The sequence below is a fragment of the Eurosta solidaginis genome, chromosome 3 (genome assembly GCF_040869045.1).
Source record: "Eurosta solidaginis isolate ZX-2024a chromosome 3, ASM4086904v1, whole genome shotgun sequence".
Classification (NCBI taxonomy): domain Eukaryota; kingdom Metazoa; phylum Arthropoda; class Insecta; order Diptera; family Tephritidae; genus Eurosta; species Eurosta solidaginis.
In genome coordinates this window covers 104,454,955-104,482,016 of record NC_090321.1, presented here as the reverse complement: position 1 = coordinate 104,482,016, position 27,062 = coordinate 104,454,955, and the positions used below count along the sequence as shown (strand labels likewise).

At 39.5% G+C, this 27,062-nt stretch overlaps 1 long non-coding RNA gene and 1 pseudogene across 1 annotated transcript; one reads left to right on the top strand and one right to left on the bottom strand.

The window, feature by feature from the left end:
• The window catches only part of LOC137247293 (developmentally-regulated GTP-binding protein 2 pseudogene), a 217,602-nt pseudogene extending 197,724 nt beyond the window's left edge, over positions 1-19,878 (top strand).
• Positions 1,598-7,945, bottom strand: LOC137246568 (uncharacterized). The gene is made up of 4 exons (XR_010951562.1): positions 7,813-7,945; positions 7,605-7,755; positions 1,812-2,196; positions 1,598-1,752 (listed from the first exon to the last, which is right to left on the bottom strand). It is a non-coding gene; the product is annotated as an uncharacterized lncRNA (long non-coding RNA).
• Positions 19,879-27,062: the final 7,184 nt, after the last annotated feature.

The window sequence follows — 27,062 nt, the reverse complement described above, 5'->3', positions numbered from 1 at the left end:
GCCTGCAAATACGAATATTTTTCTTTTCTTGTCTTTGCAGGACCCGCAGAACAACTGAGGGACCAAAGTGTCGCCTCTGTGGCCAACGACATGTGGGGGGAGCATGTTGAAGACATGATCGAGTTTTCGGACTAAGTCCGCCCCCTCCGTCTGGCAACACCCGGCCAGTGCGTCCAAGCGCAGGCAGTGCAGCACAGCTGTGGCTTGCCAACCACCACCGCGCTCACTCTCAATTTTTTAGTTTATCTAAAACTGCCCAATGACACGCATCGATCGTGCCCGTCAACGATAAGTGACAAAATCGCCCGCCCGCCGTCGCGCAAAGTTTACGCGCCAAAATTTAGATTTTTATTTAATTTTAAATAATAATTATATTCAGTTTTATAACTTTACTTTGAATTGTGAATAAAACAGATATTTTAATTTAATTTCGTGCCCTTTTTATAAATACACATAGTGCTGTGTTAGCGAATTATACACATAGCAATTTTAAAAATTTCAGCTTTTTTGTGCTTTTCTAATTTTTAAATATCATGGATTCATCTGGTTTTGCATCTTGGAGCCTCATATATACATGAAATTGCAACTTAAATTAATACACTTAATATAAAAAGGAAGTAAGTACTTTAATAATAACATAAAAATATATTAATTGCTTTGAGCTATATTGCTGCTGTAGCTAACTTTATATTTGGACAATTCAGAAGTGTGTTATATTCATGTAAAATTTGAGTTGTTTACATGGTTTCGAATACAAAATTTGATTATTTGAATCAATTTAAGTCTACAACTTAAAGCTAAGTACAAATTCAGATTAGATTTACTCTTTTTTCAGATCAAGAATATTAAAAGGTGTCGTGGAATCCGATTGCTGTCGTAATTGAATTTGAAAGTAATAAAGTAAAGTAAAATATGAACTAATCATTCAAGCAATAGTTCTGCAACTCTTAGCAGGAGTATTGATTGGTTTCAAGTATAATTCCGACAACAATAGGATCATGTCAGACCTTATTATATATGTACATGAAATTGCAACTTAAATTGATACAGTTGATATAAAGAAAAGTAATTATTTTAATAATAAATAAACTCGCTTAATTGGTTTTTGTTTTCCAATTGAACTCTTTTCTAAGCGAGCAGAAAATAATTTTAAGCTTTAGAAAAAACTCCAATTATTTGAATAATCTGCAACTTAAAGCTTAGTAGAAATTCAGATTAGGTTTACTCTTTTTTCAGATCAAGAATATTCAAAGGTGTCGTGGAATCCGATTGCTGTCGTAATTGATGAACTTAAAAATGTACGACTAGTAATCGATTCAGACTTATTATTGTTCTAAATCTAATCATTCAAGCCATAATTCTGCATTTAATTCCGACAGCAATCGTATGACGACATCCCTTATTATATATGCACATGAAATTGCAACTTAAATTAATACAGTTGATATAAAGAAAAGAAAAGTAAGTACTTTAATAATAAATAAACTCTCTTAATTGGTTTTTGTTTTCCAATTGAAATATTTTCCTGTGCAAGCATATCGCTAACCTGTGTTGGCAAAAGATATGATTATACTGTCTTCGATAGATAGTTGGACGAGCCGCTACTCGGCGAAGTAGAGATGACCGTTGTGTCAGTGGCAGCTGTTACAACAGCAGTTTCTAACTTTACACCATCCGTACAGTGTGATGAATGCTTCACTGCCTTTTCCAATCTCTTGGCGCCAGCAATTTTTGCTGTTTGTAAAGCTTTAGCTGTAATGCAAATATATAGATGGGTTAAAGTGGTTTTCGTATGTTATTCAACAACTCACCCTATACCATCATCACAGCCTCCTCATCGATTTTGAATATGTGTACTGTTTCAGTATTCAGACCCAGTTTGTTTGGTGCAATATTTTCGATTTGATGAATATGTATACTATCCGTTAGGCAGGCAATTAGGTGCAATTGATTCATTCATATACTGTGGGTATTTGAGCCGTAGGCGCAATGGCAGATATTTTGATTCTTTTTTAAGTGTAACATTTGTAAACAGATGGGTTTCTCTGCTGTCACCATCACCACTAGAGAGCTATTGAAGAAACGCTCGACCAAGATAATATGTGAGATTTACACGCATAGATTTCTTCCACCTTTTCACAGTTATTGATGGAGAAAATGCGAAAGCCATATTTACCATCCAATACCGAAATAGAACTGTAGAGGAAGAAACATTTTATATAATTTAATAAAATCAAAAAATGATAGTTGTGCTAAAATGGGGTAAGGTATTGTATGTTAAAGTATAGCGAAGTCTCAGCGGCTTTGTCCTGGTGAAAATTGATTTTGAATAGGTTTTATTCTTCATTCTTAGAAACATGTACGAAGGTACCTGGTAAGATATTAAAAATCCTCAACGCTTTTTTTGCTATAACTTAAAAAAACTCATATTCAAACTTCTGCTTAACTTCTACATATCAATAGCTACCTTTACCACCTGGAGTCACTATTGCTTCTACGCCTATGATATTGTTTCCTACATCGATGAGCTTTGTAATAAAATAAACAGCTATCTCCCCAATCTCTCCAGTTTTGTCGCCTCGCGAAACCTGATACTGCCACCAACTAAATCATCGGTGACCTTATTTAAAACATGACCGCACCAAATATCGACCATATGGCATTACCCTACCGACTGTCTTACACCCTAAAATTTTGGGTGTGACTTTCGATCAGGATCTACATCTTGGAGAGCATGCACTAGCAATTGTAACGAAAATCGTCGTTGGTGTGAGGGCTTAGCCGATCTCCATAGCGCCGGACTATGAGGAGGAGCTGTTTAGGACTGACATCTACGCCGTTTCGCCTCATAGGAGGGCGGCGGGATGTCGGTGACCAAGAACTGCCAACCCCCTAATCCAGGGTGTTATGCGGACCGTGCCTATTGGACGATTTGTAGCCAGGGGATAAATTCGGTTGTATTCGAACGGAGCCTTCCCGATACCGGACCACCTCGGGAATTATTGATGGCCTTACCACAGTAAGGGGCGCTGCTGTGGCTGACAGTTCTTTCCCCGTATACAATACTGGACCGCTGAGCCTGCCTTGTCGGGCTGGTGGTCGTACGACCAAGACGAACGACTCATTACCTAATTTTCATAAGGACGATGATAAGAAGAGGACTGAGTCGCAAGCCAAGGACGACAAATACGCATTAAGCGATGCGTCGGATTCGGGGAGCGAGAGTAGGGCTGATTCAATGAACTCCGTGTTGGAGAAGCACACAAATGAAAAAGGAGTAGAAGAGTAGAGAAGGGTACGGAGCAAAGAGCTCTCTCGAAGTACCGTGCAGTACTAAGAATTGTACAACGCTTGGGAGCAGTGGTGGACCCAACAGAATAGGAGATCGAGCGCTCGGCATGGGCTCATGAGGCGGTAGAAGTAGGTCGAAGGCAGTTCAAAAGGTTTGCTGCGAGAAACCCTCGGTTCTGCAACCGGCATGAGGAGGAAGAAGCGTCGAATGGCAGAATGAAAAGGCAACGTTCGGCGGAAGGCGACAAGCCTGCTTTCAAGAGGCGGAAAGGGCCCAGTCCCAGAGCCGTGACGCAGGTCAGTCCCATAGACCAGACAAGTAGGCCCAAAGCTGTAAGACAGATGGGCCCCAATAGCGAGGTAGCAACTACCTCGAAGGCTGCGAGTCAGAGGGAAGTTCCAACTATGGAAGTAGGAGATAAGCCAAAGGGAGATAACGCTAAGAATCCGACCTTCTCGGAGGTGCTAAAGGGAGCTAAGACTCCGGCTTTCTCGGAGGTGCCAAAGGGAAATAACACTAAGACGCCGGCTTTTCCCGAGAAGATGAGTGATGTGGCAAAGCAGTCACTGACTGTGGCGCTGGTTGATCGTAGCAGTCCTTTCGAACAGATGACTAGTGAAAGGTGGAGATCTGTAGAAAAAGAGCTTATTAGCTTAATCCTTAAGATGATGCGGGAATAACCAAGTAAGCTCCTTCCAACCTTTGATTCGGGGGATGGTATAATGGTATGAAGATGATAGCGTGCGACAACATCACGAGCTTGCGGTGGCTGGAGGAAGTGGTTCCAAACCTCCAAAGGCAGGGCACGGACGCGCGTTTTGATATGGTGGATAAAGCGCAAATCCCCAAGGTACCAAAAGTTAAGGTATGGATACCATGCGTGATGAAGTCGGAGGTTACACTGCGACTTTGCAGAATCAGAATCCGAACATACCGACACAGGATTGGAAGGTACTTACTGTATCTCGGCCTACGGAGGAAGGTCAGTTATACATCTTCAGGCAAAATTTATATGCGACTCAAGAAAAGAAGTCGCGAGTATTAAAGTCCTAACACGCTGGACGTGGGCGAAGTCGAAAATGACCTCAAAAGCCTAAGGGAAAAAAGACAGGTGGAGGTAGCCCACGTCACCCCGAATGTGTTAAAAGGGGACCAACAGTCAGATGGTGCTGTGAGTCGCACAGAGGAACACCCGGCACAACAGGTACAAGAGGCTGAAGGGGGCTTCGAACACTCTAAACCAAAAGGGCTAGGGGAGGACGACGACGTCACGATGAAGGTGCTGGAGGGGGACAAGCAGTCCATTGGTGCTGCGAGTCCTACAGATAAACCTCCAACACAGTAAAGTGGCGTCGAGCGAACTCCTCCTCCTAACGCGCTGATCCAGGAACCGTGGCTTCCATCGGGAGGAAAGGTTTCTGGACTTAGCGCGCGCCGATTTGGCGTTTACTATGCGCAAACGGAAGGACGGGTGCGAGCTGTAGTAATGGTAAGGAAACAGCTGCATTCATATATGCTGCCTAATTACACTACTGAGGACCTCGTAGTGGTGGTGAAATCGCCGGGCTCAGATGGTACATGTCCGGTCATGCTACAAGTTTCAAGTAGGGCGGTCGTGGGATGGCTTAAAATAATATTCGATGGGTGCATAAACTGAATCATGTACCGCACTCTTGGAGAGCTGCTCGTGTAGCTTTCCTACCAAAGGCGGGGAAGATCGGTCACGTGTATCCCAAAGATTATAGACCCAATAGCTTAACATCATTTCTGCTCAAAACCTTTGAGAGGCTGATAGATGTGTACATAAATTCCAACGTGGATGAAAAGCTTCTCTCCACAACACAACAGGCGTACACCAAAGGCAAGTCAGTAGACACCGCATTGCATAGGGTGGTAATAAGCATAGAATAAAATAATTAAAAAAAAAATTTTAAGTTAAAAGGTTTTATTGAAAACAATACTTACATGAAATAATAAAAATACGAAAAGCTAGAAAATAATTAGGTAGCTCCTAGGTACTAGTCATCACACTCCTTATCAATAAAGGGCGTTGATCAGACAATTAAATAAAAGCGTTGGGCGCGTGAAATTTCTAAAAATGTTCAGTTGGTTTTACTTATGACTATCAATAGAAATATGACGCGTCCAACGCTTTTATTTAATTGTCTGATCAACGCCCTAGATTGATAAGGAGTGTGATGACTAGTACCTAGGACCTACCTAATTATTTTCTAGCTTTTCGTATTTTTATTATTTCATGTAAGTATTGTTTTCAATAAAACCGTTTAACTTAAAAATTTTTTTCTAATTATTTTATTTTCAAGTTTTTAGTCTTTATTTAATTGCCTATTATTTCTCATTCTATTTAGTTCATTTAGTGACTCATTATAACAAGGACTCTTTCCTGACAATTTGTAACAACCTAAGTCCTCAATACATAATCCTTCCAAAGACTTTACTCGACTCTGCTCGCTTTCTATTCTTGTATGTATTATGTGTTCCAAATATGAGCCAAATTGGACAACAAATACGATTTTTATGAATATCTCGATCCATGCGCCACCTAGCGGCGATTTTTTTCACAGGTCGATTTCTATTCTACCATGTATTATGTATTCCAAATATGAGCCAAATCGGAGCACAAATGCAAATTTTGCGAATATCTCGATCCATGCGCCACCTAGCGGCGATTTTTTTTTTTCACAGGTCGATTTCTATTCTTGCATGTATTATGTGTTCCAAATATGAGCCAAATCGGACCACAAATGCGAATTTTGCGAATATCTCGATCCTTGCGCCACCTAGCGGCGATTTTTTTCTTATTATTGCATTGTCATCGGGTTCTGAACTATATTCCAAGTTTCAAGCTTGTAGCTTATCGGGAAGTTACTTAAATTTCAATTACAAGATTCGTTCACAACGGCCGTGCAGCCTGTCAACTCAAGCTAAATAAAACCGTTTAAAAAGCCCTGGAATATAAGGAATATGCTCTAGAAGTCTTCTTAAGCATTGCCGGGGCTTTCTAAATGGGCGATTATTGATGGTCTTAATTACGTTAAAGTTCATCCAGCCTTACCCAGATGGATCGACTGCATGTTAAACTGCTGTAAGATTACATCGCAATGGGAATTGTACGCGGCCACGAAATTAGTGGACAGGGGCACTCCGCAGGGAGGGGTGCTATCACCTCTGCTGTGGACGATGGTCATTAACCAACTGCTTAGGGGATTCTACGAGGGACCAGAAAAACTTACGGTTTACGCAGATGACGTTGCATATTGTCTTGTTTACAAAGAGGTACAAGGTCCCTAATTGGACCAGGCCTAAGTTAGGAGGGGCGACCCTACGGGAGAAACCTTGCACAAAATATCTAGGAATGATCCTAGACAGTAAGCTGTCATGGAAGCTCAACGTGGAGGAGAGGGTGAGGAAGGCTTCAACGGCACTTTATGCATGTAAAAGAATGCAAAAGAACCGGCATATACGATCAGAAGGAACTAGATGACGATGCCTCAAAACTAACAACAAAAAGCAATAATTATCATTTCACTAACACAAATTTTATAGTTTTTTTTCGGGATTTGGACACAATGTTGTTGTTGTTTTTGTAGCGATAAGGTTGCTCCCCGAAGGCTTTGGGGAGTGTTATCGATGTGATGGTCCTTTAGCCGGATACAGATCTGGTACGCTCCGGTAACACAGCACCATTAAAGTGCTAGCCCGACCATCTCGAGAACGATTTATGTGGCCACATTAAACCTTCAGGCCATCCCTCCCTACACACCCACCTACCCCCCCCCCCTCCCTCCAGATCCTCGTCTGTTAGTGAAACAGGATTCGCCGCGGATAGGTGAGGTTGACAATTGGGTTTGGAGAAGCTATATATTGCGCTGGCAACCTGAAGGGTTGCGCTACACAGCCCCTTGAATCTGGTATTTTAGTCGCCTCTTACGACAGGCATACCTACCGCGGGTAAATTCTGACCCCTCACCCGCTGGGGGGTATTTGGACACAATCTTTTCATTATATTACTTAACAATTTAAAGGCTTCATTCTGTATTGCGAACGATAGCTCAGACGAACGATTCGTCTCCAAACGATTTCGTCTAGCAATGGTATTCTCATTTTCGTTCGGTCTTTACCTTTCTAACTAACAGGAAGGCAAAAGTAATTGTCAAGTGATAAGTTGCCATTGTTTAACATAGTGCAAATACACTAGCGATTCGTCTCTAATCCGCATCGAAAGTTCGTTTCGTAATAGAGAATAAGGCCCTAAGATTAGACATTTTTTTCAATTTGTATTTTGACTTACCATCAACAACAGAATCATGTTTAATTGTACGCCGCACAAGCATTATAGCATCATGTAACGAAGCTCAGTTTCTTCCAAAAATTTCTCAACACTGCCACGTAAAATCAATGTACTTGTTCTAGCATTAACGCAACCTTTAAATAATTATAAACTATAAAAATGAAATTAATGTCAAACCTTGGAAAATATTGAAACGTTCACCACCAACCTGACGTTCTTCAAAGTAATCACATTGACCCAAAACACTTGAATTAATATCATTAGCTGTAGTCATAGCAGAACCACCACAAGCTTTCATTATACGTTTCCAATCTTCTTCTGGTACATGAACAGCACAGAACATATCACGGTCTGCAAAATACTGTGTAGCAACATCACCAATTGGTAATTTAGAAAACACAACATTATCGCCTTACTTAGCTAGTTTATTCTACAAAATACGCCATTCAGCATCAACAATTTTCTGATACTCTTGGACATTGGAGGACATTTCTGTGGCAGATCATTTTTCCAATAAAGCACTTTGTTGCTCCTTTGATTGGCGCTTCGACATGTACAGCCATGTCATATTTTAGCATGCATAATTGTAATGCTTTATGTATAGCTTTAATGATGATACGTGCATGCACGCCTTCCTCAACATCTGGCTTAACTTGTTTTAAGATTTCACATGCTTAAAATACTACTGAAGTGGTGCCATCGCCGACCTGATAAGAGAAACATTTTTATTCTACACATTCTAATATAACAAAAAACTTACCTCAGCATTTTGAAATTTGGCGATGTCTACTAGAGTTTTACGGCTGGATTCACAATATCCAATAGTTTCATAATGGTTGCCCCATCATTTGAAATTGTGGCCTTACCACTGGAATCAACAATATGCTTGTCCATACTACGTGAACCCAATGTAGTGCGTACAGTGCCACAATTGAATGCGAGGCATTGATGTTGGATATGAGTTGAGGTTTACCTTGAGAGCTATCGGTACCTACACATTTTTTACACAAAAACTCATATGTACCCAATACAAGTTCAGGACGTTCACATTTATCGACACGCCGTCCGGTGTGGCCCAAATGTTGCAAATATACAGTTGGCACTGTTGAGAAAAAATATGGATCAATGAAAACAATTAAAAGTGAACGATTTTTTTACGGGTATTGGAGGTTAAATCGGCTTGGGTGGTTGACTGGGCATCGGCGCCTGTCCAGGTTGTGTTGGTGGCATCATTTGACCCATGCAACCACGTGGTCCACCTGGTTGTTGTAGAGGATAACCTGGCTGTTGAGGTTGTCCATTTGTGCTCGATTTCCAGGCAACGAAGCGTATTGTGTTGTTGATTCCATTTGTTAGAGACGTGCACGAAGTGCAACAATTGTTTTCTGGAAAAATATTAGAATTTGTAATAAATACATATTAAATTCACTTTCCAAACACTTACTTCCAACAGCACTAAGTTATTTTAATTTAATTTAATGCTCCAAAATTAGCACAGGCCTGCAGCTCAATTCGCGGAAAATGGCGGACTCGCTGAAAATTTTTTTCCACACAGAAATGACATATTTCACAGTACCTATGAATATAGTAGGTGCGTGAGAGCACGATACATTGTGGCAAAGCTAAATTTGTCAACATGCTATTTCATTTGGAGAATTTTTCAATCCAAATCGTCACCCCAGTCAAAAATTCGTGTGGCTGTGTGCTTTTTTGGTCACACGATTTTTGCAGGGTAGACATAGAAGACTCAGAATTGCAGGCAACCCTTTTTGTTCTTTCAGTAAGGTAGCTTGTCATTAGTAACATAGTGTAGAAAGAAAACATTTGAGATTTGAAAAGAGTTAGGAAAATAAGCTGAGCACATGTACCCAAGAAAGTAAACAAACAAAGAATATACAGGAGGAAAATAATAGGAGACCTGTTTCTAACTCAAATTGTAAACAAAGGCAAATTAAAACTAATACATAAAATTGTATACATATATAAAAACTCATGAAAACGATTATTTTCTTGCTTAAAAAAAATAGATGTAAGGCGCGATAACCTCCGAAGAGATCTAAGGCCGAGCTTCTCTTCCAATTTGCGTCGTGCTCCCATTGATTTTCCCTACAAATCGGCCGGACGGGGCCTACATGTTTTACGCTGACTCCGAACGGCATCTGCAAGGCAGATGAGTTTTCACTGAGAGCTTTTCATGGCAGAAATACACCCGGAGCGCTTGCCAAACACTGCCGAGGGGCGATCCCGCTTAGAAAAATTTTCTTCTAATTGAAAAACCTTATTTCTAAAATTTTGATGTTGCTTTGCCCGGGGTGTGAACCCAGGGCATACGGTGCGGTAGGCGGAGCACGCTACCATCACACTACGGTGGCCGCCAATCATTTAGTAAACTGATATTCGAAAAATATTAATTTCTTTAAACTTATTTTACAATAATACGACTATTTAGAGTTAAATAAACAAATCTAAGTAAAATTTACATTTTGATTAAATTAATTAGTCAAATATTTTAACGCATTTAGCTCACAGTGAAAACCAGATATTCTTTTGAAATTTGAGTAAATCGGTCCTAGGATATAAAAGTTAACATCATTTAGTGGATAGGGCTTATCTTACATGTCTGACGTTCCAGGTTCTGTGATCAATATGGCCTGGTTGCATCGGGACTTCATATTTGCAAAACCTGTTTTTAGTGATAACTTTTTAATGGGAAATAATATTTACCCTCCGCCTTCGAACTAATAATATTTACACTAAAACAAGTATTTTTATCTTTTTCCCCATAATTTTTGAACGCATTTCTACAGTTGTGGGTCAAATTAAAGTTTACCGAAATTTTTGGCCCGTTTTTCCTTTTAGCTGACACATTTTTTGTGCTGGCACCCGCTTCAGCTGGCACGAAGGATTTATCTGTGATTGTTGCCAGCACAAATTTTAGTTAAATCCCTCGTGAGAGCGAAAAAAAATGAGAGCGTAAACAAACGTTTCGTATCAAGTCATCTTTACTAAATGAGCTGTCGATGATTTTGACGAAGTAATCGTTGTGCTCTTGCTCATCGTATACGTATATGGTCCAGGTGCTAAGCTCACGCCACCCCTGCTCATGAGTATAAAGTTGGTAGCTTGTCAATATTTTATTTAATCCATTTTTCTTCAAATGCTTACACATTGCCCTACTATCCCCAACATTATGTGTGATTCATTGTTCCATATACTTGGAATTTTTAATTTTTGTAAGACGTTATACTTGCGCTTAGAATGGTTGTATTTGTTCCACTCACCTGTTCTTTGAGCTATTTATAGATTGTATTTATATTTGTGCAGATTCGCTAGTTCGGAGTCGTACCACTTCCCTACAAGACGGAGGTAACCAGTTCACTCACACATTCAAAGCTTTTTTCGCTCTCCACTAACACATCGACGTTTCATGCTGTCATCGAAATGACAGTTCATTAATTATTCCGGAAAACATTGAAACGCAAAAAAAAATATATTTGTTTACAACGAAAAATATCTTGTGCTTTTAGTTGTGACATGTGACGGAAATTAAAAATTTTGTTGCAGAGAACACCTTTTTGCGTTTGCGGCCTTCGCCCAAAATAACATTAAGTTAATTTTAGTTGTGACATGTGACGGAAATTAAAAATTTTGCTGCAGAGACCATCTTTTTGCGTTGGCGGCCTTCGCCCAAAATAATATTAAGGGTAACGTTTTACAAGACGGTACACCACCTAATTTAAAATTATCAAATAATAATAAAAACGGAGATCGAGGCGCGCCTTTTGATTCCACGTTTGATAATTTTTGATAAAAATTAGGTGGTGCACCGTCTTTTAATTCGTTACCATATTAAGTTGTATAGAGTCGACGGGATGGCCTACAAGGTTTCATGTCAACTAAATCGTTCCCGATATGGTCGGGCTAGTACCTTAATGGTTCCCGGAACGTACCGGATCTGCACCCGGCAAAGGACCAACAAAGTCGACAACGGGGAGTGTCCTTATCGCTACAACAACAACAACATTATTTACCTTCTGATTTTCATTCATACGTATGTGCATTTTTAAATAATAAAAAAAATGTTATATTAATCTAATAGATAGCATCTCCGCCGGGTTGCGATTCAGCTCAGAATATGCCAAAATCAGAGGAAATCTACAACTAAATGCAGATTCACGTGTCATTTGCCAAGGATACAAGGTACTTTACAAGCAACGTGCTTTGGAATACGGTACCAAACTGGTTGGATGTATTTCCCTAAAAAAGGGTGGAACTACGCATCTTGGTTGCCAGTATTTGCTTCGGTAATTTATATTGATTTGTAGTGATTAAAAATTGCACTAGTAGATAATGTAATGTGAATTAAAATTGAATAGGTAGCCGGAGCAAAATAGGCAACTGATCTGCATGTAACTGTTATTTATGTGGCACCACCGGGAGCTGCTGCGGCTATCCCAGAAGCATTAGAAGCAGAAATGGCTTTGATTTTTTGCATCACCAAAGGTGTGCCATAACATGATATGGTTCGCGTTAAGCACGCTCTCTTAAGGCAAAAAAAATCGCGTCTAGTCAGGCCCGATTGTCCAGGAATCATCGCACCAGAAAGGGTAAGTAAATTGGCTACCATATTAAATAATTTGTCATGCTTTTGTTGATAATCAACTGAAGAATGCAAATACGACAGAGTTCGAAGTTCATGATAAAACCAATTAATTTTTTTAATTAGCGTTTGGAGAGAAAAATACATATGTATGTATGCATAGAACTGCATAGAAGGGGAGGCATTAATTAATTATTATCAGTAGATTTGCAAGATTTTTGTCATTTTCCCTGCATCGCAGTTGTCATTACATTGCGTTAAGAGAGTCAACACCTTACTACCCACAGCCAGTTAAAATTTTTGTAAATTTTGCTCTTTTCATCACTGTTTCAAAACGTGGAAAGTTATATATCGAGCATTCCATGGAGAATGGTATATTTTAGCAGACTTTCGCATTGCCGGCATTATTAATATTCAATCCCTAGAAGGTTTAATGTAGTCATATCAATAGTTCCCGCGATGGTGGGGCTAGTACCACAATGGTGCTTGTTACCGGAACGTAGATAGATAGATAATTTATTGAGGATTGCACAGTGACTTGCACATCTCCTTCGCAGCACCTCATCCTAGCCGACTTCCTTGATGAACCCCAGCAGTGTTCTTTGCTTGAGTGATTAAATGTGGGAATGCTCTGGCCATGGTGAGCCCATAAACTTAGCCCTACGTCTTGAAATTGCGCCGCAATATAGAAGGATATGGTCCACCGTCTGCTGATCCATCACAAAATCGGTATGTTGTTCGATATTATACCCAGCTTTTGCATGTGACTGTTCAGTCTACAGTGTCTTGTAAGAATAGCCGTTAGGGTTCTTATTTATCTTTTTGAGAGGCCTATTAATGCCCTAATTCGAGTTGTGCTGTAACCCCCTAACAGTAACTTAGATTGACTCAAGCCTGGCATATTGCGCCATTGTTCTCTCTTTTCCCTCCCCTCTGCTAATAAATGCCCCTGTGGGCCAACTGGCAGGAACGGCTCGGGATCGATGGGTCATGCAGTTGCTGCCTCTCTTTCCGTGTTGTCCGCCTGCTGTTGTTGTAGAAGCAGTGCTTCGCCCCATCCAATAGGTGCGACCGATCACAAATTGTCATCAATGTCCTCTAACGGGAGTCCAAAGAAACTTTCTGTTTCAACAGGGGTGGACCATAATGAGAAGAGTGTTAGAGGCGTTGGTTCCACAATACAGTTAAAGAGATGGTTGGTGACATGTGGGGACACATTACAAGCAGGACAATGTTTTGTATGTCGGGGTTGATTCTGGATAGGTAAGAGTTACGTTACGTTATCCAGCTCGAAGTTGAGCTAGAGTGACTACTCTCGTTTCCCTAGGGAGAGTGCGTTCCTCCTCTGCTAGTTTTGTTCTTTGAGTACAGGAATCACCGGCATAGAGGTCCGACGCCTGTTTGTGGAGTTCACTGAAGACATGCTTGTGTTTTTTAGCTTCATACGGCTGTGTTCTCAGGTGCCGTATTTCCTCATAATGTAATGAGGCCGTGAACAACAAGAGCCATAAAAGATTTATAAAAGTTATGAGGACGCTGGATTTTGGAATCTAGCCCAGAGCAACCTGTCCGATGCAACCATCCCTTGCACGTGAAACACTGACAAGAGTATTTATTTTTTTAATTTAATTTATTTATTATTACGGCTGTTTAGGCCTAAAACTTAAACTATTAAGTACAATTCATTGTTATAATCACTTATTTCTATTGAATATGCTGTTGGAATGCCATGTGATTCCGATCAGCATATTTACTGGCGTGACAAAGGGACGAGTCTGGGAGCCACTCATTACGACGTTTCCAATCCTCCAGTGCTCCCAGCTTAAGGCAACAAAATTTGGAACTTATATTTTTCAATTATATGTGTATTTTAAGCTGTCGGAATGTATTAGTCTCCGATCAATGCAGCTAAACATGTCTTTGGATGTTGGAAATTGAAAATAACCCCTCAACTTTGTTTATTAAAGACGCTGTCGGAATGCATGAAGATTCCGATTAGCACAGCTCAACATATAATGGGAGGTTGAAAAGGACGTGTTTCCAATCCCCCCTGCTGCAACTTTTATTTTGCCTTATTTTCGTTATTTTTGTTCCACATTATATAATTTTATTGTTATACTAATGCTGTCGGAATGCGAGTGATTCCTATCAGCAACAGTAAATACCAGCTGGAAATACCGAATTCCAGCGAAATTAGTTGTTGAGACTGCCTGGAGTTACAGGTGGCCACCGATTTTCTTTTCCTTAGGGCCGTATGCATTGTATTTTGCTGCTACCAATATTACCATTCCCCTTTCGCGCTCCAGTATCGGTATATCATGTAAAAACATAAAAGAAAAAAAAACTTTATCTTATTGGAAGGGTTTTACAATGCTCCAATAAACTTTTTTTAAAAGTATTGAAGTTATTACTACTTTTTATGTGATTAGGAAGTTCATTGAAATATTTCAGGCCCTTATATATATGACCGTCCTAAAAAGATTATTTTCCAACAAACGCAGCAAACCCATTTCTCAGTACTGTGGTCAGGAGAAGGACCCGGATTGGGGTCGATACCTTCCCGGAAGAGGAGAGTATGGCGCAGACCCGCTGCTAGGATCTGCTGGGAGGATGACAATTTGTGGGAGGGACGCAACAAATTAAAAACTGAGTCCGCTTGCTCATTACCCTGTACTCCCTGTGGCCTAGGACCCAGGCCAACAGTACTACGTTGTGTGCTCCTAATTGAATCAGCTTTTCTACGCACTGAAGGACCAGTGCTGACTTTATTTCGAACGCCGCAAATGCCTTTAGTGGAACCTGACTGCCTGACTGAGTATGGCAATTGTTTCATTGGGGTATCAGCGCTGAAGGTTCAGCTTAGCGCACTAACTTATGGCGAATCCTTCCGCTCGAAAATGCTCGGATGTGCTTTTAGAGTTACTGATATTTTGGTTCTGGGTCCGAAAACTCTGGCTCCAATCCCCTCTGGCGTCTTCGAGCCATATATGTACCATACGATCTTGAGCAGACTAGTAATACATTGCACCCGCCTATACCTATACAGCCGTACCAAGAGACGGAGCAGCCCATTACATATTGGCACAACCGGAACACTGCTCGACATCCATCCTATATGAAAGCTATGCATTCAAAAGTGTTTGTACCAGTGGCTGGTGCACACCGAACTGAACCAATGTATGCTATTTTGAGGCCTGCACAAATACCATGCTATGTTTATGTAAATAATATTACTGCTAATGTCAATTTGCACGGTTGAGCACATACAGTACCTACGTTTATACAAGGTGGAACACCACACTACCTATATGGCGATGTAGCCACCGATCAGGTTGTTATAAGAGATTATTTAAAATATGTTATTCATAAACACTGATTCTTATATTTTCATTATCATTAAACTGTAGACTAGACTCATGACGGGTATTCTTACTGGACACTGCTTTCTGGCCTCACATGCCTTTAAATTAGGCTTGGTCAGTGATAGCAGATGTAGGAAGTGTGGGTTGGAGGAGGAAACGATCGATTACGTTCTGTGCTCGTGCCCTGCGCTTGCCGGGCTAAGACTCCAGCTGACAGCTGTCAGATCTAGAAGCAGCAAGTGGCTTAAGTTCTAGGAAGCCGCTAACCCGCTGGAGCCATGAGAAGCGTGAGTGCACTTTGGGTGTCCCAAGACAAGTTCCGTACCTGCTCCGAATAATCTGTAGCTATCTAAGCGACAAAGTACTCCCTTTTGATACAGATGAGGGACTAAGAAAGCACAACACCACGGGCGGTGTCCCTCAGGGATCTGTTCTAGGTCCAACTCTTTGGAATGCGATGTATGGCGGGGTGCTACAAATCGACCTTTCCGGAGGCACGGAAATTGTCGGCTATGCAAATGATATTGTCGTAGTAGCAGTGGCCAAGAAACTTGATCTGCTCCAAGCATTATGTAATGACGCCGTGGGAAGAATAAAGGAATGGTTGACGAACACGGGGCTGGAGATGGCTAGCAATAAGACAGAAGTGGTTCTGATGAGCTCAAAGCGGACTGTGGATGAGTTGGTTCTAACCATAGGAGATTATCAAATAAATTCAAAGCCCTCCTTGAAATATCAAGGGAGTAATCATTGACTACTACATTGAAAACTAACTTTTAGGGAGCACTTCAGGGCGGTGGGTGAGAAAGTTTCTAGAGTTATTGGAACCCTAACGCGAATCGGCGGCCCAAGCGAAGCTACCCGTCAGCTATTATCCAACGTAACCAGCTCTATAATATTATATGCAGCACCAGTATGGCACAGATCTTAAATGGTCCACCAAAAAGTTATACTAGCAGCCTACCGCATTACTGCTATACGAATAGCATGTGCTGTTCCCACGACGCGATCCAGTTTTATCCAGGAAAATCCCAGTAGATCTACTCTCAGGTGAAATGGCCGATCTATATGGCATTGGATTCAACCGACCATCTGAAGATGCTAAAAAAAGCGCAAGGTCACGAACAATAGTTAGGTGGCAAGAACGGTGGGAAGATTCGAGAAAAGAGCGCTGGACCTTCATGCTAGTCCGGAATATAGCGTAATGGTACAAGCAAAAACAAGGCGAACTAAATTACCATCTCACACAGATATTGAGCGGGCACGGTAGCTTCAAGGAATATCTACATAAGCGTGGGATAGAGGAGCATCCTTTCTGTCCAAGCTGTCCATCCGAATTGGAAAGCGCAGAACATGTAATGTTTCACTGCCTCCGTTTTCACGGCGAAAGACTGTCTGTAAACAGAGTTTTTGGAGAGGAACCTTCCATTAGGAATTTAGTTCCACGAATTTGCGGACAAATAGATTGTTGGATTGCTGTGAGCAAGATGGCCTTCATAGTAATGACGAAATTGATGTATGCCGAAAGGGAGCGCAGAGAAATGCGCATACGAAGTAGTGGCGACTAAATCGCCTCCCCCCCCCCCCCCCCCCCCCTCCCCCTAAACGTTTTGCCTAACGGCGGTCCCACAGGGTGCGGACACATGAACAGGATTAACCTGGTTTCATTTGGCCACTTGAGGTAGTGCGCTACCACAACGTCCAATAATAAAGACAAGTTCCGTCGTGCCTGGTGCTGTTGGGTGAGCGTCCAGACAGCAGGGTGCAACAAATGCACCTTTCAGGGGAAAATAAGATGTAGCAAACGAGTATATTCTGTATCATATGATCAACTTGGAGACAACCAAACGTTTATTTGCCTGTCCAAAACAGAACTGGTGCACGGCACTGCTGATAAAGACTGATAGGCGTAGCCATATCAATCCGTTCCCGGGTTAGTCGGGGAAAGCAATTTTAACATTAATTTGTCCTTTTTAATTTGAACCTCCATTCAAGAACTTCGCATAATAGATTAAACAGTCATCTGTATTTATTTGTTATTATAGCACGTCTAATTAATTTACTTCGTAACATAAATCAATTGTCCCTTGTTATAATTTTATGTTCTCTATGAATGCAACAGCAAAGTATCTTTGGGTACCCCTGCCAACGGAAGATGCATAGGCATGGTGGAGGTTCATTTGAAGTTACTTTATCAGGTCCTGATTCTATATCTGAAATTTCTCTTGTGCCTTTTGCCTCTCAGAAAAGATCTATGTGTGAAGCCCTATTTATGGAATACTTTTCGGCTTATATTAAAAACTTTTAATCTATTCTTACTGATATGAGTTTCTTTTTCATTCTAGGTAATTTGATTTTGACGATATGAGGATAGAAATATCCCAAATATTCCAGCTGTGGCTGTAAGAACATACATTTGCTCAAATTAGAAGAAAACTGCACGGTTGAGCACATCCAGTACCTACGTTTATACAAGGAGGAACACCACACTACTTTCACGGGGATGTAGCCACCGATCACGTTGTTGTAAGAGCTTATTTTAAATATGTTATTCATAAACACTGATTCTAATATTTTGTTTTGGTTTTTACTATAGAGTCAACCTGTTATATAAGCGATGTCAGCTATGCCTGTAACTTAAGCGCCTTCAGATGTAATAGTTACCGCGGACGCGGTCACAGGAGTAGTTCACTACGTGGGGATTACACTAATATAGGACTTTCAATATGGGAAGGTTTTCCAGCACCATAACAACACCAACAATATGTGCAATCACCCGAATAAATTGTACAACAAACGTTAACACCACATCATCAGCCAGCAACAACAACAACAATCGCAACAAGTTGAAACTTCTAAACAATTAATGACTAGTGAACCACCAACATATCCGCAATATGCGCAAACATCAACGCCAACATATGTCGCCTACTTTGCAACACGGTGAAGATGGCCAAGGCCATTCTGATTCTAATACTGATAAAGGCGAACCATTGGCAAATTTAAAAACTCAAACAGACCACGAAAAATGTAGATGATGGTATTAATTCTAGTACGGATAGTAAAGAATTTAAACATAGGAAAAAAGCTAAACTTGATAAAAACTTAACCGAAGATGACAATATTTCTAATTCTAATACTAAGGAAAATGAACCTTTGATAAATATTAAGCTTAAAACAGAGTTATCAAAAAATGACGATGATGATAATGATGTTGATGCAAAGTCCAATGTTGAAGTTGATGAAAATTATGAAACAGAGTATGAAAATAGTATGTGTGTGGATTATAACCTGAAGCAAAACTGTCATATCCGGTACGACCAGAATTAGATGTTAAGAAAAGAGCCTACATAAAGAGGTTCAGTATATTTATGGAAAATTTTTCATGAGACAATGCCCAATGTATGTATTTCAATTAAATTCACCACATTGTTGGAAAAAGCATCTAAACTTTATGCATCGTGTAGAGAAACCAGATCATTTACAATTTAAATATAACGAACGTGTTGCAAAATATAAATTTTGTGATATTCAAGCAGCTACACCAAGCTTCAAAAAATTATTGGACCATGAGATTTCTCATATGCCTAATAGTTATTATTTAAAATGTAAATTATGCGATTGGAAGACGAAAATACATTCAAGTATGAATTTTCATTTACGTGTACAACACGCTGAAACAATTGATGTAACAACGAAAAGTTTAGAATTGACTGTTTGTCCATATTGTAATCACAATGGTATTTACGCAAACACTTAATACAGGAACATGAGAAATCAGTGGATGAAAGAACATCTTTTCTATGTTTAGAATGTGGTGAACAATTTAGAACAAATACAAGTTTACGTGTACATGTTTATGAAAAGTTTGCTCATTGTACACCACAAGATTTGAACGGAAAGATCTTGAGGGTATGGTTACACCTATGTGGCTTCTACAAGCTATTTATAATGACTAGTATGGAATGAATCCGGATATGGAAGAAAACGGAGGTGACGAAATGAATCACCATGCTTCTTTGGATTCTGGTGATACTCCTGACATGCTTCCTAATTTCGCTACGTCTGATGTTACTATACCTACCAAACTAATATGACTCTGCAAACTGATGAGCAACACTACCAGAAGAAGAACTTCAAAACAAGGTTTCGGAAAGGGAAAGACTATGAATAGACGTTGATGTATTTATATAGTTTATAAATATAAAAATTCATATATGTAAAGTTCACTAGAGTAATAAGGGAATAATTTAAATTGTAAAAAACATTGTATATATGAATAATTTATAATTAAATATTATCTGAACATAAAGGATGCGTTTCATTCATAGAAAAAGCGATTTGACAGAAGGTAACCGATACGGGTAACCGATAGGCCAGTTACCCGTGCTGTTGTTGTTGCATATGTTTTGGTTAGCGATAACGAAAACATACCTAATGAAGTAACTTAAAAATGTAAATAACATCGAGCGAGAAGGAATGTCGAAAACATAATAGGTAAGAGCGAGAAAGCGAGTCACACGTACACTATTTTGAGAGAGCGCATGCGTTACCTTTTTCCCGACAGCAATGTAAAAGTCATTAAGACGATAATTGGTGACCAAGTTATTGGTAACGATTAAGTAATCGATTAGGTAACGGGTACCTGTCTTGTAGGGTTGTTCATAAGTTTCACAGTGATATCTTTAGAGTATGTTAATGTAGTCATTGCATTCAGTAATGTTTTTTAGGAATGAAACCTTGTTTTCGGCATTAAAATTCTCAAAGCCAGAATAGTTACCCTGTCGTAATTGGTTGAGGAAGCTATCACATGCATAATATTCCCACGAAGTTATGGTTCTTTTAGCTCTCATTTGAAATTATCTGTCTAACTTGATTTTTAACTGTATAGTTTCGTGGTCAGAAATCTGATGGTCTTCCAATTTTTCACATGAAATTGATTCACTGCTCGCAAAGAGCAGATCAATCGTTGTTTCGCTATTATCGGTCTTTCGGGTATAAAATCTAATTTTTGTTCCATAGCAAAAGACCTAATGGGCCAATTAACGGTGACTTATCCATAACCAGATAAAACAGCTGATCGAACAAACCTTATGGAAATCAATGTAATCGATTAATGGTGCCATACCATAACGCTAAAGCTATAACCATATCATAGCCAACCAAATGGTTTTTGGTTTTTCGCCATATCCATAACCTAAAAATATTTGAGTTGGAGAATTTATTAACTTTGTGTAGATTTTATTTGCTGTTTTGCATACGTTTTGACTGAGAGACTTATTTTTTGTGGTATATGTTTGTAATTTCTTGCGTTTTCGCAATTTTTATGAAATTTTCACGATTTTTAGGTTAAGGCACCAATAACTGATGCCAATTTTATATGGATAAATGAAAATATGGTTATGGCTATGGCGTTAGGGTTAAGGAAGTTTAATTGGCCCTTAAATAGGTCATTTAACTGCTTGGATATGTCGTGTTTCTGTTAATATTTATGTTGTAAACTCCAATGGAGACGGCCTTGTTATGTGTAATACGGCCCATACACGACACAAAAGCCATGCGCAAATATAAAACGACGAAATTTGTGCAAAGGAGAATTTTGACATACACGGCTCAAAAACACTGCGCAATATTCATTTTTAAACTGGCGCAACAAACGAATCATGTGTTCTAATTGCATAAAGAAGGCAAGTGCGGCTTTACTTCTTTCGATTGCATTAAAAAGAAAGAAAAGAAAGCAAAAGGGTAAACGGATTTCGTCACAATTGTGGTATAAAAAACGAAATGTATTGGGACAGAAAAAATTACTTCGGGAACTTGAGTTTACGTCTCAACGTGAATTTAAAAATTATGTAAGAATGGATAAAGAAACATTTGAAGTACTTTTGTCTAAAGTAGCGCATCGAATTAATAAACGAGGCACTGTGATGAGGAAAGCTATTCCTGCGCGTCATCGTTTAACTTTAAAATTGCGTTTTTTGGCAAGCGGCAATAGTTTTGAGGACCTAAAATTCCTTACAGCAATTTCTCCACAAGCTATCGGCAAGATTGTAAGCAAGACTTGTGATGCTATAATGGAAGAGCTAAAAGACTACATAAAGATATTTGTTACATATTTTAAACAATTAATACATTTCAATCATCTTACAGTTGCCAACAAATGAAAACGAGTGGAAGATGGAAGCAAACGCCTTTAACCAGCGATTGAATTTTCCCCACTGCATGGGTGCGATTGACGGCAAGCACGTTAACATAAAAAAAACCACCTGGGTCGGGGTCGTTTTACTTTAATTATAAAAAGCATTTCTCTATTATTATGATAGCTGTAGTAAACGCAAATTATGAATTTTTGATGGTCGATGTTGGTGCAAATGGAAGAGCTTCAGATGCTGGTTTATTTAGTAAAACCAAGTTTTTCAAGCAGCTTAAAGAAAATAAATTACGACTACCAAAACCTGAATTGCTTCCAGGATATAATGAAAAAATGCCATTTGTGTTTGTTGCTGACGACGCATTTCCACTAATGGAAAATATAATGAAACCTTTCAGCCACAACTCCCTCGAGAAGAGTGATATAATATTTAATTATAGGCTATCGCGCGCACGTGGATTGGTCGAAAATGTTTTCGGAATCTTGGTTTCGCGTTTTAGAATCCTTTTGAATACTTTAAATTTCTCGCCAGATAAATCCACAAAATTTGTTTTGGCGTGTTGTTATTTGCACAACTTCTTGCGTAAATCAAAATGTGAAACATATTTTACTGCTGAGCCCTGTTCAAATGTGGAAACCACAGAAGCTTTCGAAACCCCTGGATCGCAAGAAAAGGGAGATGTCTTAGATTCTTTAAGTTCCACAGCAATTAGAAATGCATCCGCAAATGCAAAACATATGAGAAACAAATTTAGAATATATTTTAGTTCTGTTGGCACGGTTCCATGGCAAGATTAAGTGTATAATAAACTCGTAAACAAAAATGCCAATAGTAATAAGCAACTAATATAATATGTATTTACATTTGTATTTATGAATCTTTGTAGGACGGTCATACTCTGTTCAGTGTGTCTCGTTCAAGGGATGGTTGCATCGGACAGGTTGTTCTGGGCTTGATCCCAAAACCCGACGTCCACGTAACTTTTATAAATCTTATGTGGTTCCTTGCTGTTCACGCCCAAGGGCGTCCCGTAGTCTACGCCTAAGCGCCCCCACTACCTTCCAGCAGCCCCGCTGCTCAGCAAGCCACAACAAGTACTCGCTGCTACTCGCGCCCCACGGCGCTAGCTTCTCAAACAGCTGATACTACTCATAACTACTACCTTCGTAGTAGAGTTGGTAGCAATGCTGAGCATCAGCCCCTGCCCCCGTCTTCTCCCCCCCCCCCCCCCCCTATTTGCCGGCAGCAATCGTGCAGGTCAGGGAAACAGACTCTTAGTCCCTACCTCCGTTACTGCAAGACCTGGAAGGGTCTACCCTTCCCTCATGTCTTAAAAGGTGGACCGCAAATTATCTGGGTGGTCGGCAGGCATCGGTGCAATTTAGAAACGAAACATCAAAACCAAGAGAATTAAACAAGGGGTGCCACAGGATGGTGTCCTATCCCCACTTTTGTTTAATTTCTACATATCTAATACCTTCACCACCGGAAGGAGTCACAATCGTTTCCTACGCCGATGACTGCACACGTTTGATCAGGATCTACATTTTGGTGAGCACGCAGCCGCAATTGTTCCGAGAATTCAGAGCCGTAACAAAATCCTCAAATCCTTTGCTGGCAGTACCTGGGGAAAAGATAAAGAAACGCTCGTGACTACATACAAAGCAATTAGCCAGCCGATTACGTGCTACGCGTCACCCATATGGTCGCCAAGCCTAAAAATCACCCACTGGAAGAAACTACAGGCCTGCCAAAATACTGCTCTCAGAATCGCCACGGGCTGTCTTCTTATGTCCCCAGAACACCATCTGCATAATGAGGCGAGAATACTCCCCATCAGGGAGAGAAATGAGATGCTGACCAAACAGTTCCTGTTGAATACCCAGAAACCTGGGCATCCCAACAGACATCTGATTGATGAACCAGCACCGCCTAGGGGCTTAAAGAGTCATCTCCGTAAGCATTTTGAGGAAATATGGCACCTGAGAACCCAGCCGTATGAAGTGAAAAAACACAAGCAGGTCCTTGGTGAACTCCATAAACAGGCGTCGGACATTTATGCCGGGAATTGCCCGGTGAATCCAGTACTTAACGAAAATTATCAAAAACTCGTGGAAGACGAACGCATACTCCCCAGGAAAACGCGTGTCACTCTTGCTCAACTTCATTCTGGATACTGTAACAGGTTAAACTCTTACCTATCCAGAATCAACCCCGACATACAAAATGTATGCCCCGCTTGCAACGTGTCCCCACATGACACCAACCATCTCTTCAATTGTAATGTGGAACCAACGCCTCTAACACCCCTTTCCTTATGGTCCACCCCTGTTGAAACGGCAAGTTTCCTTGGACTCCCGTTAAAGGATATTGATGACAATTTGTGATCGGTCGCGGCTATTAGGTGGGGCGAGCATGGCTACAACAACTACAACAACAACAAATGTTCCAGTCCGAATGCACAAACGCCTCCATCGACAATAACCTGCAATTGCTCATAGTGGATTCCCTATAAGTTATAAACAAATTACGACATTTCCCAAAGCCGCCGAAACATAACACCGGTTTACCGCCTCCAATTTGCCAAAGTAAAAGTGCAACGACATCGCCTTACTTTAAATTATAAAGATACTTTTACTTTTATTGGTTTAACATGTGAATAATAATGTAATTTTTGGATTAACAAATAAAGAAAAGATATTTTCGCTTGAATTGTCATTATCATTTGAATGATAATGCACTTCTTAAATAAATAATAAATGATATAGATTCCACTTGGCAAAGAAAACAATGACTGAATACTTATAATTTACTTTGTACTTTTAGTTCAATATAATCACTTTAAAATTGGTTTCATTTAATACTCCTCACTGAAGCTCTCATAAAAGCATTGAATATCACTACCACGTCAATTGGAGAATGCTTCAGAATTACTAGTCATTGGTACCTGCTGATCCGAAAAGTCGAGCATATTTTGTGCCACAATAAATTCAGATGAAGACTCTGTTGATTGATAAATAGGTAGCTGACGTGAAGACGTAAGTAGGAAATCCTGTATTTCTACCCGTTTGATTGTAGTTTGCTACAAGCTAATTGTATCAGCTGGTCTTCTTCCGACACCTTTTTTTTTCTTTATATGCATTTTCTGAAATAAGAGAAAATTTACCAAGATTTGTATGTAAATTACTCTATTTCTTCTTACGTGCTCTTCTTTTTTTATATCCATTGTAGATGTTCCTTCTATGCATTCCTCCTGGTCTTCCAAAAACGACAATTTATCATAATACCAAAGGTGGGCTCGTATATATCATCAGTCCCAGCACCTGACTTTTGGCTATCTTTTACTTTCTTAAGCTCTTTACGATATGTGGTGCGAAAACTGTTAATTTTTTTACTGCCATTTCTCTATTTGCCTCCGGGTATATTTCCTTCAATTTGTCTACCATCTTTTGGTAGCTGCTGCTTTTTAGCGTTCTATTGCTGTAATCAGCACTCCTTATTTTCCACAGTGCTGGTAATTCACGATACAAGTCAAAAAACTCGCACCAGAAGCGTTTATTTTCCATTTTATTTATAATTACGCTTTTTCACTTTTATTGAATTCCTGGTACAAGCTAGAGATTGTCTGTACGCCTTCGATAATAAAATTTTTAAGCGATGTTATGTTATCAGAAACCACAGGTAAACTGTATAATATTCACCACACACGAAGAAAAAAGCATGTGCAATTTTTGCAGCATGTGTAAATATCAAAATCGTTTTGATTTTAGCGCAGTTCTCTGCGCAAATAGCGCAAACACTGCACACATCGGGCAAATCCTTGTGCAAATTGGTAATTGGCACAAGGATACTTATGCCGTGTAATTGGCGCATAAGACAGTTGTTGTTTATAATTTCGTTTAGGTATGAAATAAAGTCAGCATCACTCGCACTAGGTTATCATTCGCCATTCAATTTTATTTGTTACTGGGGAAAGATGTCCTCGATTTTATTTATTATACACCAAATATTTTTGTTAACAGTATTATTGTAGTAGTGGGATTATTTTCGAATTATATTCGAATAAACGAATAAATTTATTCGTTTCAAATAATTCGAATAATATGTTTTCGAACATTTTATTCTTTTATTCGCTTCCATTTATTCGAATTCCTTTCCTTAGTACTATTCGAATAGTGCGAATAAACGAATAAAAAGTTCGAATAAATATTATTCGAATTACGAATACCTGGCGAATAAAAGAGTTTATTATTCGAATAATTTTTATTCGAATAATCCCACCCCTATATTATTGTGAACTGTTTTATACTCTATTGAGTCATGTACAAAAACTAAAACATATGTCGTTAGCTAATGTGAAAATGTGCTAAGTCACTTTTTTTGAAAAATTGTATTTTAATGCAGTTTTAAAACTGAATTCAAAATACATCGATCACAAAAAAGAAATATTTTTATTTTTCATTTTTAAGTCGTCAGTTGTTAAAAAAATGTTCTAAGTTAACCTCTCAATAATATCAATCTGAATTACTAGTCATTTCTTTGTGCGCGCATGCTTTGTTGTTGTTGTATTAACGATAAAGAAACTACCCGAAGGCTTTGGGGAGTGTTGCCGATGTTGATGGTCCTTTGCCGTATATACATAGACCCGGTACGTCCCGGTAACAAAGCACTATTAAGATACCAGCCCGACCATCTCGGGAACGGGTTGACAATTGGGTTGGAGAAACTATATATTGCGCTGGCAACCCCTTGAAATTGGAATCACCCAATTGAGACATACCTTCGGTGTTTTATAAATGCTTTGCGCTGACCATAATCTACTTCAATTCTTACATGTCGATAACTACATGCTTTCTTACAGACTTGTTAAAAATAGAAAACAATTCAAGCTTAAACTTATATAAGCTGTTATTAAAATTAATAACATTACTGAAACGATTTGCTAGATGTATAGGCCTAGTTATAGGTCCATTCATAGTCTAATCCGTTTAATGAGTTATTTCGATAAATAATCTATTATGCCGAAAATCACGCAGTGAAATATAGGAATGAACAAATTAGATAAATCAGAGCAATTCGTGCTAAAGTTTATTACATTATAGGCAAGCATGAGTGAGATAAAAGTTCGTCTGTCATGCAAAGCCTGAAGACCAAGCAATTTGTGCCTGCTGGTATATGATGGGAGGCCGTCTGGCCAGTGAAGCATACGAAAAGCAATTTTTGTAAATAATTTTTGAATTTTCTCAATTTTATAGGAGTTAGATTCATAGAAAGGATTCCATATTATTGAGCAATATTCAAGACCACTTCTGACAAAGTATATAAATTAATCGTCTTCAACGTT